A 12,341-nucleotide genomic window follows, 5' to 3' on the forward strand; every position below is an offset into this window, starting at 1 on the left:
TATTTGAATACTGAAATAACTGAAGGGATGGGCAAACTATTGTTAACAGAGTGCCTATTTTTCCTCTTCAATAATGTTAGTGAAAAAATGGAAGTGAATAAAAAATGGAATAAAGCTGGTAAAAAATGCTGAGGAACGATTCACTCCTGTGTGGCACTACTTTGAAAATCCTCCCACTCCAAAATGGCTTCACGAATATTAGCAAGTGGTAAGAGAAAAAAAATGATTTTTACTTGTTGGAACTTATGCAGAATACGGCAGCTGTGGAGGATAATCAAAAAATACACATTTTATTCCAGGTGTGAGTAGGATTTCGAAGTATCACCACACAAGTGATAGAAGTGAATGGTGTAGAGGAGCTTTATACTCCACAGTTTGAGTGCAGCACCATCACTTGGGAGAGTCAGTCCTGCAGGAGGAGGAGAGGGTGCCTATGGGTGCAACTAACTTAGGAGATACTCAACTTACAGTAGGTACAACCTCAGCAGTGGGTCTACCACGATAGTGTCAGCTATCTGGGCATATGAGGGAGGATCAGTGCATGAGTGGACTTGGACTCAGCAGAAGAACCGTAACTCAGTTGTGGTCCAAGAAGACCTACAGTCACCCAATATGCAAAAGCTAAATTGTTTTGAATAAAATGAAAAAACAATTATGCACCATGCTGCTTTTTAACTTGAAAATATTGATGCTTTCTGTATGTTGGATTTTATATATAGTCATCTCCTGTGGTGTTGCACATGAGGAGTCAAGACCAAGTGTAGGCTTCAGGTGAAGTGAGGTTAGACAATGAGAAATAATTGGTCCAGTTCATCACACAGATGTAATTCAGTCCTCATTTTAAAGTTATATTAAAATGATAAATTCCTATAATCCAGATTTATAATGGAAACTGCCACTGTAAACTCGTCATACTGTAATTACACTCTGCTGTCAGTATGCAAAAACGTAAGCAAGAGGAGTCAAGTAGTGTAGCAGGACGTATGTGTAGACATAAGGGGGACAAGTTTCCATTAGTTATATCAGCACAATCTGGCAAAATCTGCTGAACCAGCACAAAAGATCGGGGAACCATTTACGATCATGTTCTCCACGATCTTTTACGCTACTTTAAGATTCAATTCGCCCGAATCAGGCACCGCCCCCAGGTTGAAATTGCAAGATTGCGCTGGTTCGGGAAGGCTCTTCAAATTGTGCTCGTTTGCTTAGGTGCACAGGCACTAGTAGGAACGTCTTAAAAGTTTTTTCATATCAAAAGTATTTAATTTACTAAGAAACTGACTAGTGTACACCAATGAAACTATTAAATGGTTCAGTATAATTTTTTTAAGTCATTTTCAGTGATTTTAAAGAAGGTTACTCACAGATGGAGGACTGGACACCCTTATTAAAAATGCTTATTTTTGCTGATAATCCCATTTTCAGCTGTATTAATAAAACTTCGCCAGGTTACCACTCTTAAATACATCAAGGAATACTTTCTAATGGAAGGAAAAGAAAAAGAAACGATTACGTTCTATTACGCTGCCCAATTGCACTGGTTCATGGAAGATTTTATGTTTGTGATTATTCAAATACATTTCCCGATTGTGCCCAAAGCAGTCCCTCTACCCCAAGATTTTTAATATATTATTGATTATAGACAGAAAGATATTGGTAGTTATGTGTTTTTCTATGGCATGTTCCTTCTAATTAATGTTTTCCCTCAGTTTAAAGTAGCCGTATAAAACTCAAGTTAACACCAGGGCAGATACCCAGCAGTATCTCCGCTCTGCAGAGGAATCCCAGTACTACCATTACGGTGCTGCAGTGGGGCTCTCGTCCCAGGACCCCAACGGGTCAGTGCTACTGCTAAAAGGGAGACAGAAGCCCCTTAAATGTTGCTGGATAAAATGTAGAAGAGGCTTGGAATAAGCCCAGCTTTAGTTGAAGAGTCATTTGGATAGACAGGCAAGTAGCCATTGCTCACCTCTCAGCCATTCCCCCTGCCCATGCCACCACTGCTAGTATTCGCTATTACCATCACCAGAATTGGTCCATTACCTCATAGGTGCAAGGTTACAGCTGGTATATTCAGCAAGCATCAAAATGAACTGAGGCTCCAATAATCATATGGAGTGGTGGAAAAACCTCCAGAGAATCCATAAATACCGGAGTAAAACATGGAAAGTCATCAAGATCCATCATAAATACAATCACTGATCGCAAACCTAATGAGCATGCCAGGGAAGTTGGCAGCCATATCAAGCACAGGGGCAATTGTATCTTAAACAGAATGAATTGTTTGTGAGACTGGCAAGGAGACAGAAAGGCAGGGTGACAGGAAATGCTATCTATCACAAAAAAACCCCAGCTAATTACCTATAATTAGTTGGTAATTGTTGAAAACATGCGCATCTACATGGCTACCACTAATTTAACAATTAATGCTGATGTTATGCCCGCAGTCAGTGTCAGAGCCAGACTAAACATGTTGGCCTAGAGAGTGGATCACACCCAAATTGGGGTGGGGTCTGAGTGCAGTGCACGCGCCTAAAGAAGCTGGCAGCAGGACCATGGTAAACTGGGCCATCGGCCTCATTTGTTTTTTACCGGAAAGCTACGGGACTGCAGCACATGTGTTTCAGGCAAAATACGGACGCTGCACAATTGAATTTCTAGACTATTATATCCAATATTTGTCATTTTAGAATTCATGTGTATACATGAGGCCTACCTGTATTGCACCTAAACATGAGCTTATAGCTTTTCTGAAATAGAGGTACACTTGAACTATTTTTCTAAAAAGGCAGACACTCTCAGCTCTCATTGAGCTCAAATCTTGTTTATTCTGTGACCTAGTTACCCTGACACTATCTCAATTCATCCCACAGGCCTGATGAATAGTGGGCTAATCTTGTGTCTAATACCAAGGGAACATAATCGCATCAGCCATTAACTTGGAAGCTTTCAAACACAGAAGCTTCTGAGCTGGCTATTCTTGACTGGCTATGATTAAGAGAACATGTTTCAGGAAATGTGTGACTGACTTCACTTTTTTCATGTTAAAATTTATATTTTATGGTGCTTTTTTTAAATTTCAAAATATATTTTATTTCATAGAATTGAAAGATACACACAGATCAATGTAAATATCACAATTCCAAACCAGTACAATCCAGACCAATACAATACAGATCATACATAAAGTGATCCCAATATTACAATTCAACACAGGATAGTTCTTATGATTCATGATGTACAATACAAGGTGGGGCGGCCTTACACAGTGGCCTTTCCCCATGGAGCCTCTGCATAGGTCGCACCTCGCTTCAGTGCACCCCGTAGCACGTACTCCTGGACCTTGGAGTGTGCTCGTCAGCAACACTCGATTGTGGACACCTCCTTCAGCTGGAAGACCAGCAGGTTTCGGGCGGACCGAGGGGACTCCTTCACCAAGTTGGTGGTCTTCCAGCTTCAGGTGATATCTGTCTCGGTGTGTGTCCCGAGGAACAGTCCGTAGAACACAGTGTCCTGTGTTACCGAACTGTTGGGGGTGAACTGGGACAGACACCAACGCAACTCTCTCCACACCCTCTGCGTGAAGGAGCAGCCCATCAGGAAGTGGGCGATGGTCTCCTCCTCGCCGCGGCCTCAAGTGCGGCGTGCCGTGGCACTGAGATTCCATGCATGTTGGAAGGACCGCACTGGGAGGGTCTTTCTCACCAACATCCAAGCTACATCCTGGTGTCTGTTTGTCAGTTCTGGGGACAAGACGTTCTGCCAAATGGCATCGAGCGTCTGGTTGGGGAAAAGCCCGATCGAGTCCTTCCTCTCCTTTCCTTGCAGGACTCTCAGAATGTTTTGTTCATGAGGGCAACGGGTATCAGTGCTATGCAATGGTATAGTTTTTAACTTAAGGCACCCTAATCAGCATTAAACACTTTCAAGTGAGGTAGAGTAATGATCCCTGATTGACGTTCACTCAGTGGTGGGCCACTCAGGAGACAACTGGGGATACAACTTGAAAAGGTGCGAAAGAAAGACTTCTATTTATATAGCGCCTTTCATGACCTCAGAAAATTCCAAAGCGCTTTGCAGCCAATTAAGTTCTTTTGAAGTGTAGCCACTGTTGTAATGTAGGAAACGCTGGGGCCAGTTTGCGCACAGCAAGGTCCCACAAACAGCAATGTGATAATAAACCAGATAATCTGTTTTAGTGATGTTAGTTGAGGGATAAAAATTGGTCAGGACACCGGGGAGAACTCCCCTGCTCTTCTTCAAAATAGTGCCATGGGATCCTTTATGTCCACCTGAGAGGGCAGACGGGGCCTGGGTTTAAAGTCTCATCCAAAAGACAGCACCTCCAACAGTGCAGCACTCCCTCAGTACTGCACTGGAATGTCAGTGTAGATTTTGTGCTCAAGTCTCTGGAGTGGGGCTTAAACCTACGACATTCTGACTCAGAGGCCAGAGTGCTACCTACTGAGCTATGGCTGATTCTACAACCTGCATGACCCGTGGGGATCAACCATGCTATTGGTCAGGGATAAAGAATAACCAACTTGTAGTGCTTCAACTCTCAACCTGTTTGAGCTCCTGGTCCTCATTATATCCTATGGAGCTACTCAGCGATACTCTGTGTTGGTGAAATTCCCAGCAAGCTAGACCAACTCGAGGGTTTCCTTGCGTGCAATAAAATTGGCAATACTTTGAAAACATCAATGAAGGAGTACTTTAAATGAAAAGTACTCCCCTCGATATTCATTCCTCTTCAGGCTCAGAATGCCACCCTTCTGAACCAGTGGATTTTTCCATTTCCTACACCAATTATTTATTGAACTTTGCTGAGTGATGCTACCAATTTATGTCTCAGGTGAACATTTTTGGGCTGACCGTACAAATCTACACCCTTAGGATCGAGCCTCGCATGCCAGTTATTTTGGAAATCGAGGAACCCCACCCGACCCCCCACGATTTTCCGTCCATTAATCTCAATAGATGGAAATTTGTGCAGAGATTTATTCCCGGCAGAGAAGGCACCCATTCAGGAGGAAGATTTTGTAAAATCGTCTCTTTTATGTGCTGTAGACTAAGAGGGTTGAGACTGCTCAAAGTGATTTCACATGGAATAAAAAAACAGAAAATTCTGGATCCCTTATAACCATCATAAAGGAATAGTTTAACCTCTTTATTGGCTTCTTTTTTTGAGAGCATGAAATTCCTCTTACTTTATCCCTAGCTTTCTGATCTTCTGAACCATGCACGGACTTGAATGGACTTCTAATGAGAGAAAAAGCAAAATCAGTTCATACTCTGGGGTCCTTCATTCTTGCATGTTCTTCCATTGCATACTTTAAATCAGGTTTCACACAGTAACCAGGAACAACATCTATCTAAGTCTAGGCTGGGTTAATAGTTTTTTGATTAACATGCAATTGTTTGAGGTATCTCACTGCTGTTCTGGGTGTCAATCTTGGTTCAATGGTAACACACTCACCTCTGAGTTAGAAAGTCGTGGATTCAAGCCTCACTCTGGAAACTTGAGCACACAATTACATAGAATTACATAGAAGTTACAGCCCAACTGGTCTAGGCCTCCCCCCACCCTACTTCACCTAACCCTTTCAGCATATCCTTCTATTCCTTTCTCCCTCATGTACTTATCTAGCTTCCCCTCAAATGCGTCTATGCTATTCACCTCAACTACTCCATGTGGTAGCAAGTTCCACATTCTAACCACTCTCTGGGTGGTGGTAATCCAGGCTGACACTTCATTGCAGCACTGAGGGTCCAAGATATTAAATCGAGGGCATGTCTGCCCCCTCAGGTGGATGTAATAGATCTCATGGCATTACTTAAGAAGAGTTGGGAATTTGGCCTAGTCAAATATTATCCCTCAACTAACACCACCAAAAACAGATTATCTGGTCATTAATCTCAGCGCTCTTTGTGGGACCTTGCTGTGTGCAAATTATCTGCCATGTTTACCTACATTACAGCACTGACTACACTTTAAAAATAATTCCTTGGCAGTGAAGCGCTTTGGGGTGTCCTGTGGTTGTGAAAGCTGCTATATAAATGCAAGTTTGTTCTTTCTTTAACATGCAGTGCTTGGAATGATAGGATGCAGAATTGCACACATATGTCCCAATATGGTGAGTTGCTGGGCTTGGAGGGAGTCATCAGAATACTCAACTAAAGTCAGGTGGTTCTTCACAGGCAGGGGTAGGAGTTAGATGATAAGTGATGCTGGACCATCTCTTAACAATTATCTCAAGAATCGAACTGGGAGTAATTTACTTGCCGATCCTGTTGGACTAGCAATTGTGTGTGACATTGGAAGACCAAAAGAAGAGCAGAAAAATAGGCTTACGTTGGAACCAAAACAAAAGTAATTGGTTGTCATAGCAATGGTTGCAGTGGATCATTTTCAGAAAGCTGTGTTGTGCAGTTTGGTTAAGTGCAGTTAATGAGAGTGAACTGAATCAGTAATCTCCTTGTTAAAAAAGCGTGGGGTTGTCATGGCAATGGCTATTAGCAAGCAAATGTGAGGAGATGCCAGAAGCTGTGAAATCGAATAGATGCAGAGGGAGGGACATTATAAAAAAGCCATGATTTCCTTATTGCCGTGCTTAAGAGATGCTGTCTGTGCAGTATTATTTGGTTATATAACCTTAGGATACTGTGCTCAGTTCTGAGGGACAACTTTAACCCCCAAGGGCGGGTGGGAAGGTAAAAATTTTTTAAAATGTAAAACCCAACCCCAACCGCCCACTTCCGGTTTTAACGGAGGCGGGTCAAGGGGCGGACGACCAATCCGCTCTCAGGAGGCGGGTCGGTCAGTGAAATCTTTTAAGGAGGCTGCGGGCCTCCGTTTTAATAGGTTATTTATTTTTAACTCCTGGGGGGCCAGGATTCCCAGGCCTTCTGATTCACGTCACGTGAGAGGAGGTGGTAAGGCCCGGCTCAGCAGGTAAGTGCCTTTATTGCACTGCTTGTAGGCCAGGAGGAACAGGAGTGTTTCCTCCAGGCCCAACAACCTGCTGCGTTCCCACACACCGATCGACTAACCCCCACCCCCCCACCATGTCCGCCCCTCCCCCCCACGATCTCCGACCCCCCCATCGATGACCAACCCCCTACAGCGAGGATGATTCAGAATGTAATTGGCATGGATAAAGGGAGGAATATTGGTCAGCAAGCATTTCAAATTGAAGAAAAGGTCAAAGTGACGCACATTATGTGGAAAATTTATTGAATTTTCCTTGCTTTTCTTCTGTTTCCATGCCCCTGAAGCTGACCAACCGCACACATTGCTGATGGTTTCAGTATTCGTATTGCTAATGCACTTACCAAAGGGCTTAAGGCACGCTTCTGTATAAAACACATGTCGATTTTTGGGGCGCACGTTCGGGACGGGCGGTGGTGCGGCTGGGAGCTCAGCATGAGGCCGGGGCCATTTTATATCCCGGACTTCATCTAAATAATCCAGGACAGTCTCCCTCCCGAAACCGTCAGGACTGACGTCAGGGTCGGTGGGCGGGAGTGGGAAATCAGGTCGTGTACCTTTGGACGCCGGCGCCCCAAGGGACCGGTCCTTGGTGTAAAGTTAGCGCTGGCCAAGGTCTTTGGAAGCCAATGCCAGTGCTGAGAGATAGTGGCAAGGCCAGGACTGGGGAGGTCCAAGGGCTTCTTGTGGGGCCTGAGGGGGAGGGAGCACTACTGCTCTTCATGGCCCGCAAAGATTTCACAGAAAGGTAATTCTTTTTAAACTTACCTTGGCCTCTTCTGGCCAGCTGTTTCTCTGGCGGGTTTGACACCGGGCAGGCCTACCCCTGAGTCGTCGGGGAAAAACACGCCACGGCACTGATTTTCATCAGCCACGACTTTTAAATTTAAATTAGGCCCTCGCTTGCCTTCAGCGGGAGCCTCGGCCGACTTCGAAGTCAGTGAAGATAAGATGTCGGCCGGGCGGGAACGGACTCGGCCTGATCTTAACCCCTACCACGCACCATGCTCGCTGGGCAAGAGGGGTTGAAATCGAGGCCAATGTGTTTGTTGATCATTGAACAGTCATTCTCAGTCATGTGCTACTGCTACTACATCTACGACAAGTTGCATTTATATAGCACCTTTAACGTAGTCCCAAGGCGCTTCACAGGAGCGTTATCAAACCAAATTTGACACTGAGCCACATTAGGAGATGTTAGGACAGGTGACCAAAAGCTTGGCCAAAGAGGTAGGTTTTAAGGAATGTCTTAAAAGAGGGAGAGCAGTAGCGAGGCAGAGAGATTAAGGGAGGGAATTCCAGAGTATAGGGCCTTGGTAGCTGAAGGCACGGCCGCCAATGGTGGAACGATTAAAATCAGGGATGCGCTAGAGGCAAGAACTGGAAGTATGCAAAGATCTCGGAGGGTTGTAGGGCTGGAGGAAGTTACAGAGATAGGGAGAGACGAGGCCATGGAGGGATTTGAAAACAAGGATGAGAATTTTAAAATCGAGGCGTTCCCGGACTGGGAGCCAATGTAGGTCAGCAAACACAGGGGTGATGGGTGAATGGGATTTGGTGCGAGTTAGGATATGGGCAGCAGAGTTTTGAATGAGCTCAAGTTTATGGAGGATGGAAGATGGGAGGCCGGCCAGGAGAGCATTGGAATAGTCAAGTGTAGAGGTAAAAAAGGCATGGATGTTGTGCTCACAGCCACTCTGTGTCAATCGCCTGTATAGCTGCACCTATCACAAAACACAAAATGGAACTGTGTAGCTGCATGATAATTTAAAAAAATCTCTGCACTGGGCAGGTGATAGGACCACATGTAGACAGAAAAATATTGTCACTCAGAGGTACCAATTACTGAGTCAGAGCAGAACGTAAAGAGAAGGTTCAGATGTCAAGGACAGGCTGGATCAGAGGCATGACATCAAAGTGGGAGCAGTAGTGGACCGAGGCTCAATCACTGGGTCTCTGGAAGAGGGCACAGAAGATGCTATTTAAAGAAACTGCATCAACTCTGCTAATTCCCTCCACAAATGGACACAAGAAGACCTGGCTTTGTTGGAAGAGGTATGGCGAGTTGCAATTTCACATCTCCTGATTTGTAATCTAGTCATACTAGTTTAGTGGAGTCAAATGGTGTTGGCAGGTGTATTCAATGAACCAGTACTCTGTCTTCATGGGCTTCCCTGTGAGGAATTGGCCAATCTGGAAGAGGGATGAAGGAAATAACCAACATACTTTCAGGACCAGCTATTACTGCTATGGAGAAAATCACCTGTTGCCTGAAAAGAATAGTCAATTCCATCACATTGTACTGATGTTACAGTGGCATATTCTCTTGACATTATACGTGAGGTGCATTAAGCTGTGCATTCCTTGGGATTTTGTCCCCACTTTTGCCTTTTGATCCTCCAATCAGATTATCCGGTCATTATCACAATGCTGTTTGTGGGACCTTGCTGTGCATAAATTGACTGCTGTATTTCCTACATTACGACAGTGACTATAGCAATTTTAACCTAACCCGCCCGTCAGGAAACTGATGGGATAAGAACATAAGAAATAGGAGCAGAAGTAGGCCATACTGCCCCCCAAGCCTGCTCACCATTCAATAAGATCATCGCTGATCTTTTACCTCAACTCAACTTTCCCATGCTATCCCCACATCGCTCGCTTCCCTTAGTGTCCAAAAATCTATCGATCTCAGTCTTGAATATACTCAACGACTGAGCATCCACAGCCCTGTGAGGTAGAGAATTCCAAAGATTCACAACCCTCTGAGTAAAGAATTTTTTCATCATCTCAGTCCTAAATCGCCGACCCCTCAGGTGCAACAGTGGTTTTAAACCCTGCCCAATTTTATTCTCCATTTAAGTCACTGAAGAGTAATATTGCTTGAGGGGGGGGTGGGGAGAGTAAAACCAGCATTTTACCCGATCCCATGGGGTCCTGCCCAGTGAGTTAGGTTAATATTACCCCCTACACTTAAAAAGTACTTCATTGGCTGTAAAGTGCTTTGGGACGTTCTGAGGTTGTGAAAAAGGTTATATGAATGTAAGTCTTTCTTTTCAATCATTCTGATGGATTTATGTGCTGTTCTAGAAATGTTGTACATGAAATGTGATCCTTTCTAAGGATGTAGCTTTGTGATTGCAAAAGCTTTGTTCACCGTTCTCAACCGAAAGAGATTATTCTGTCACCTTTTAGGAGAAAACAAAATCACATAATATTATGCGCATGACCTTTATCTTGAAATTCAAATGATAGTTTTTTGTTGCTCATTTCTGCTTCTACTGACTAACAATGCTCTAATGCATTTTTTATGTAACAGGGGCCTATAAAGTTTAAAATTAATAAATATCCTTTGTGTTTCTTTTTATTAGAGTTAAACAACACCCAGTATTGAAAGTTGATTTTTGCAAAATCATATGTATCAGGAGTCTGATTGCCAAGGGGCAAGCTTTACGAGGATGGCTATATTTCCAAAAACTGCAATATTACTAAAAATAAACCTGTACTAATTATCCAGTACTATTACAATAACTTGAAATGGATATAGTGAAACGAAGCAGGCATTTGGTTGAATTGGACACATTGAAAGAAAGAAAAGAAAGACTTGCATTTTCTAACACCTTTCATGACCTCAGGTCATCCCAAAGCACTTCACAGCCAATGAAGTACTTTTTTGAAGTGTAGTCACTTTTGAAATGTAGGAAACACAGTAGAAATTTGCAAACAGCAAGCTCCCACAAACAGCAAAGTGACAATGATCAGATAATCTGTTTCTTTAATGTTGTTGGTTGAGGGATAAATATTGGCCAGGGCACCGGGGAGAACTCCCCTGCACTTCTTCAAATTATGCCATAAGATCTTTTACGTCCACCTGAGAAGGACAGGGCCTCGGTTTAACGTCTCATCTGAAAGACAGCATCTCCAACAGTGCAGCACTCTCTCAGTACTGCACTGGAGTGTCAGCCTAGATTTTGTACTCAAGTCTCAATGAAATAAAAATTTCATTGACTTAAATGGAAATAAAAATTGGGAGAGATGTAAAACGGGCTGTCAACTCACTATCACCCGATTTACATTATCGCACAAAGTCAAGATCTACCCCATTGGCTTTTTTTTGCTTCCAATTTCTGGAGTACTAGCATTAAATGCTGGGATCTCAAGCATCACTGTGGAAAGACTTAATTCCCTTTAGACATGGCATACTCCTGTGCTGCAATAACAAGTCTAAATATGATTGGGAATGACAAGCAATATAAGAATATGTCAAAGTAATGGCCAGTGCATTTAAACTGCAAAGTGATACTTGTTTCAAGACATCAAAAGGAAGAACAGTTTGACTTTTTTTTCAAATGGGCTGCAAGTGGCTTTGACTACTGTTAAGAGATAGATAGTTACTATATTTAGAACATTCAATTCCATGGAATTGTACATCCATTACGATTGAAGAGCTGTTCCTTTTGCACAGTGTCTGGAGGCTTTGTTTAATTCCTTGGGAACTGCCTATCTATTTGTTCATTTTTACTTCTTCAGGAATAATAAGATCATTTCTTGAAAATGTTATCCTTTTTTTATCATGCAACTATGGCTATCTGGGCAATTTTAAGTCCCAGGGCTCATCGCCTGCCCCACCCAAATGGCTGGGAAACAGCAGCTGGCTGGCCGGTGAGAGCAGAGGTCCAGGCCGCGTGAGGCTGCCACCCGGCACCTGAGGAAGGCTCACCGGCAAGAATGTAAATCGAGTGGAGAGGGTTTCCTGAGAGTCTCCTGGGAGGGAAGGGGTGGGGCGGGGGGGTGGGGGAGCCTAGGGCAAGGAGACCTAAACTTTCCTCGTGGAGAAATTAGATAGCTCAACACAGACTAGGGATGGAACTTGGCAACATTCTGTGCTTTATGACTCAGCTGCTCACTGAGCCATGGTTTCGGGGTTACTTCCTGGTCTCAGCTGAAGTAGATGTAGGTCCTTTGTAATAGGCTCGAATGTTTCCAGGATAGGGAGAGGAAAAAACATCATCTAAGATTCCCTTTCTTGTCTACTCTCTGCTACTTTGATCCTAGTGTTTTGAATGATTTAGCAAAATTATATCAAACAGCAGGTAAACAAATTTCCCCTCATTTAGTGCATGCTCCAGCAACAACAGAAACAAGTCATTTTGAAAACTTTCTCCTGTGAAAGCCCCAAACATTCACTTTACAATCTTCCACAGAAAACAATTATATACAGATAATGAGAATGGTAATTATTGATAACGATGTGACCCTCCCCAAAAGTTTCACTAAATTGCCTCTGGATTTTCTTGCAATTTTCTACAGATTTCTCAGAGCTTGGCGAATGAATTATAAGTGATCTTTT

The sequence above is a fragment of the Heptranchias perlo genome, chromosome 7, assembly GCF_035084215.1.
Source record: "Heptranchias perlo isolate sHepPer1 chromosome 7, sHepPer1.hap1, whole genome shotgun sequence".
NCBI lineage: Eukaryota > Metazoa > Chordata > Chondrichthyes > Hexanchiformes > Hexanchidae > Heptranchias > Heptranchias perlo.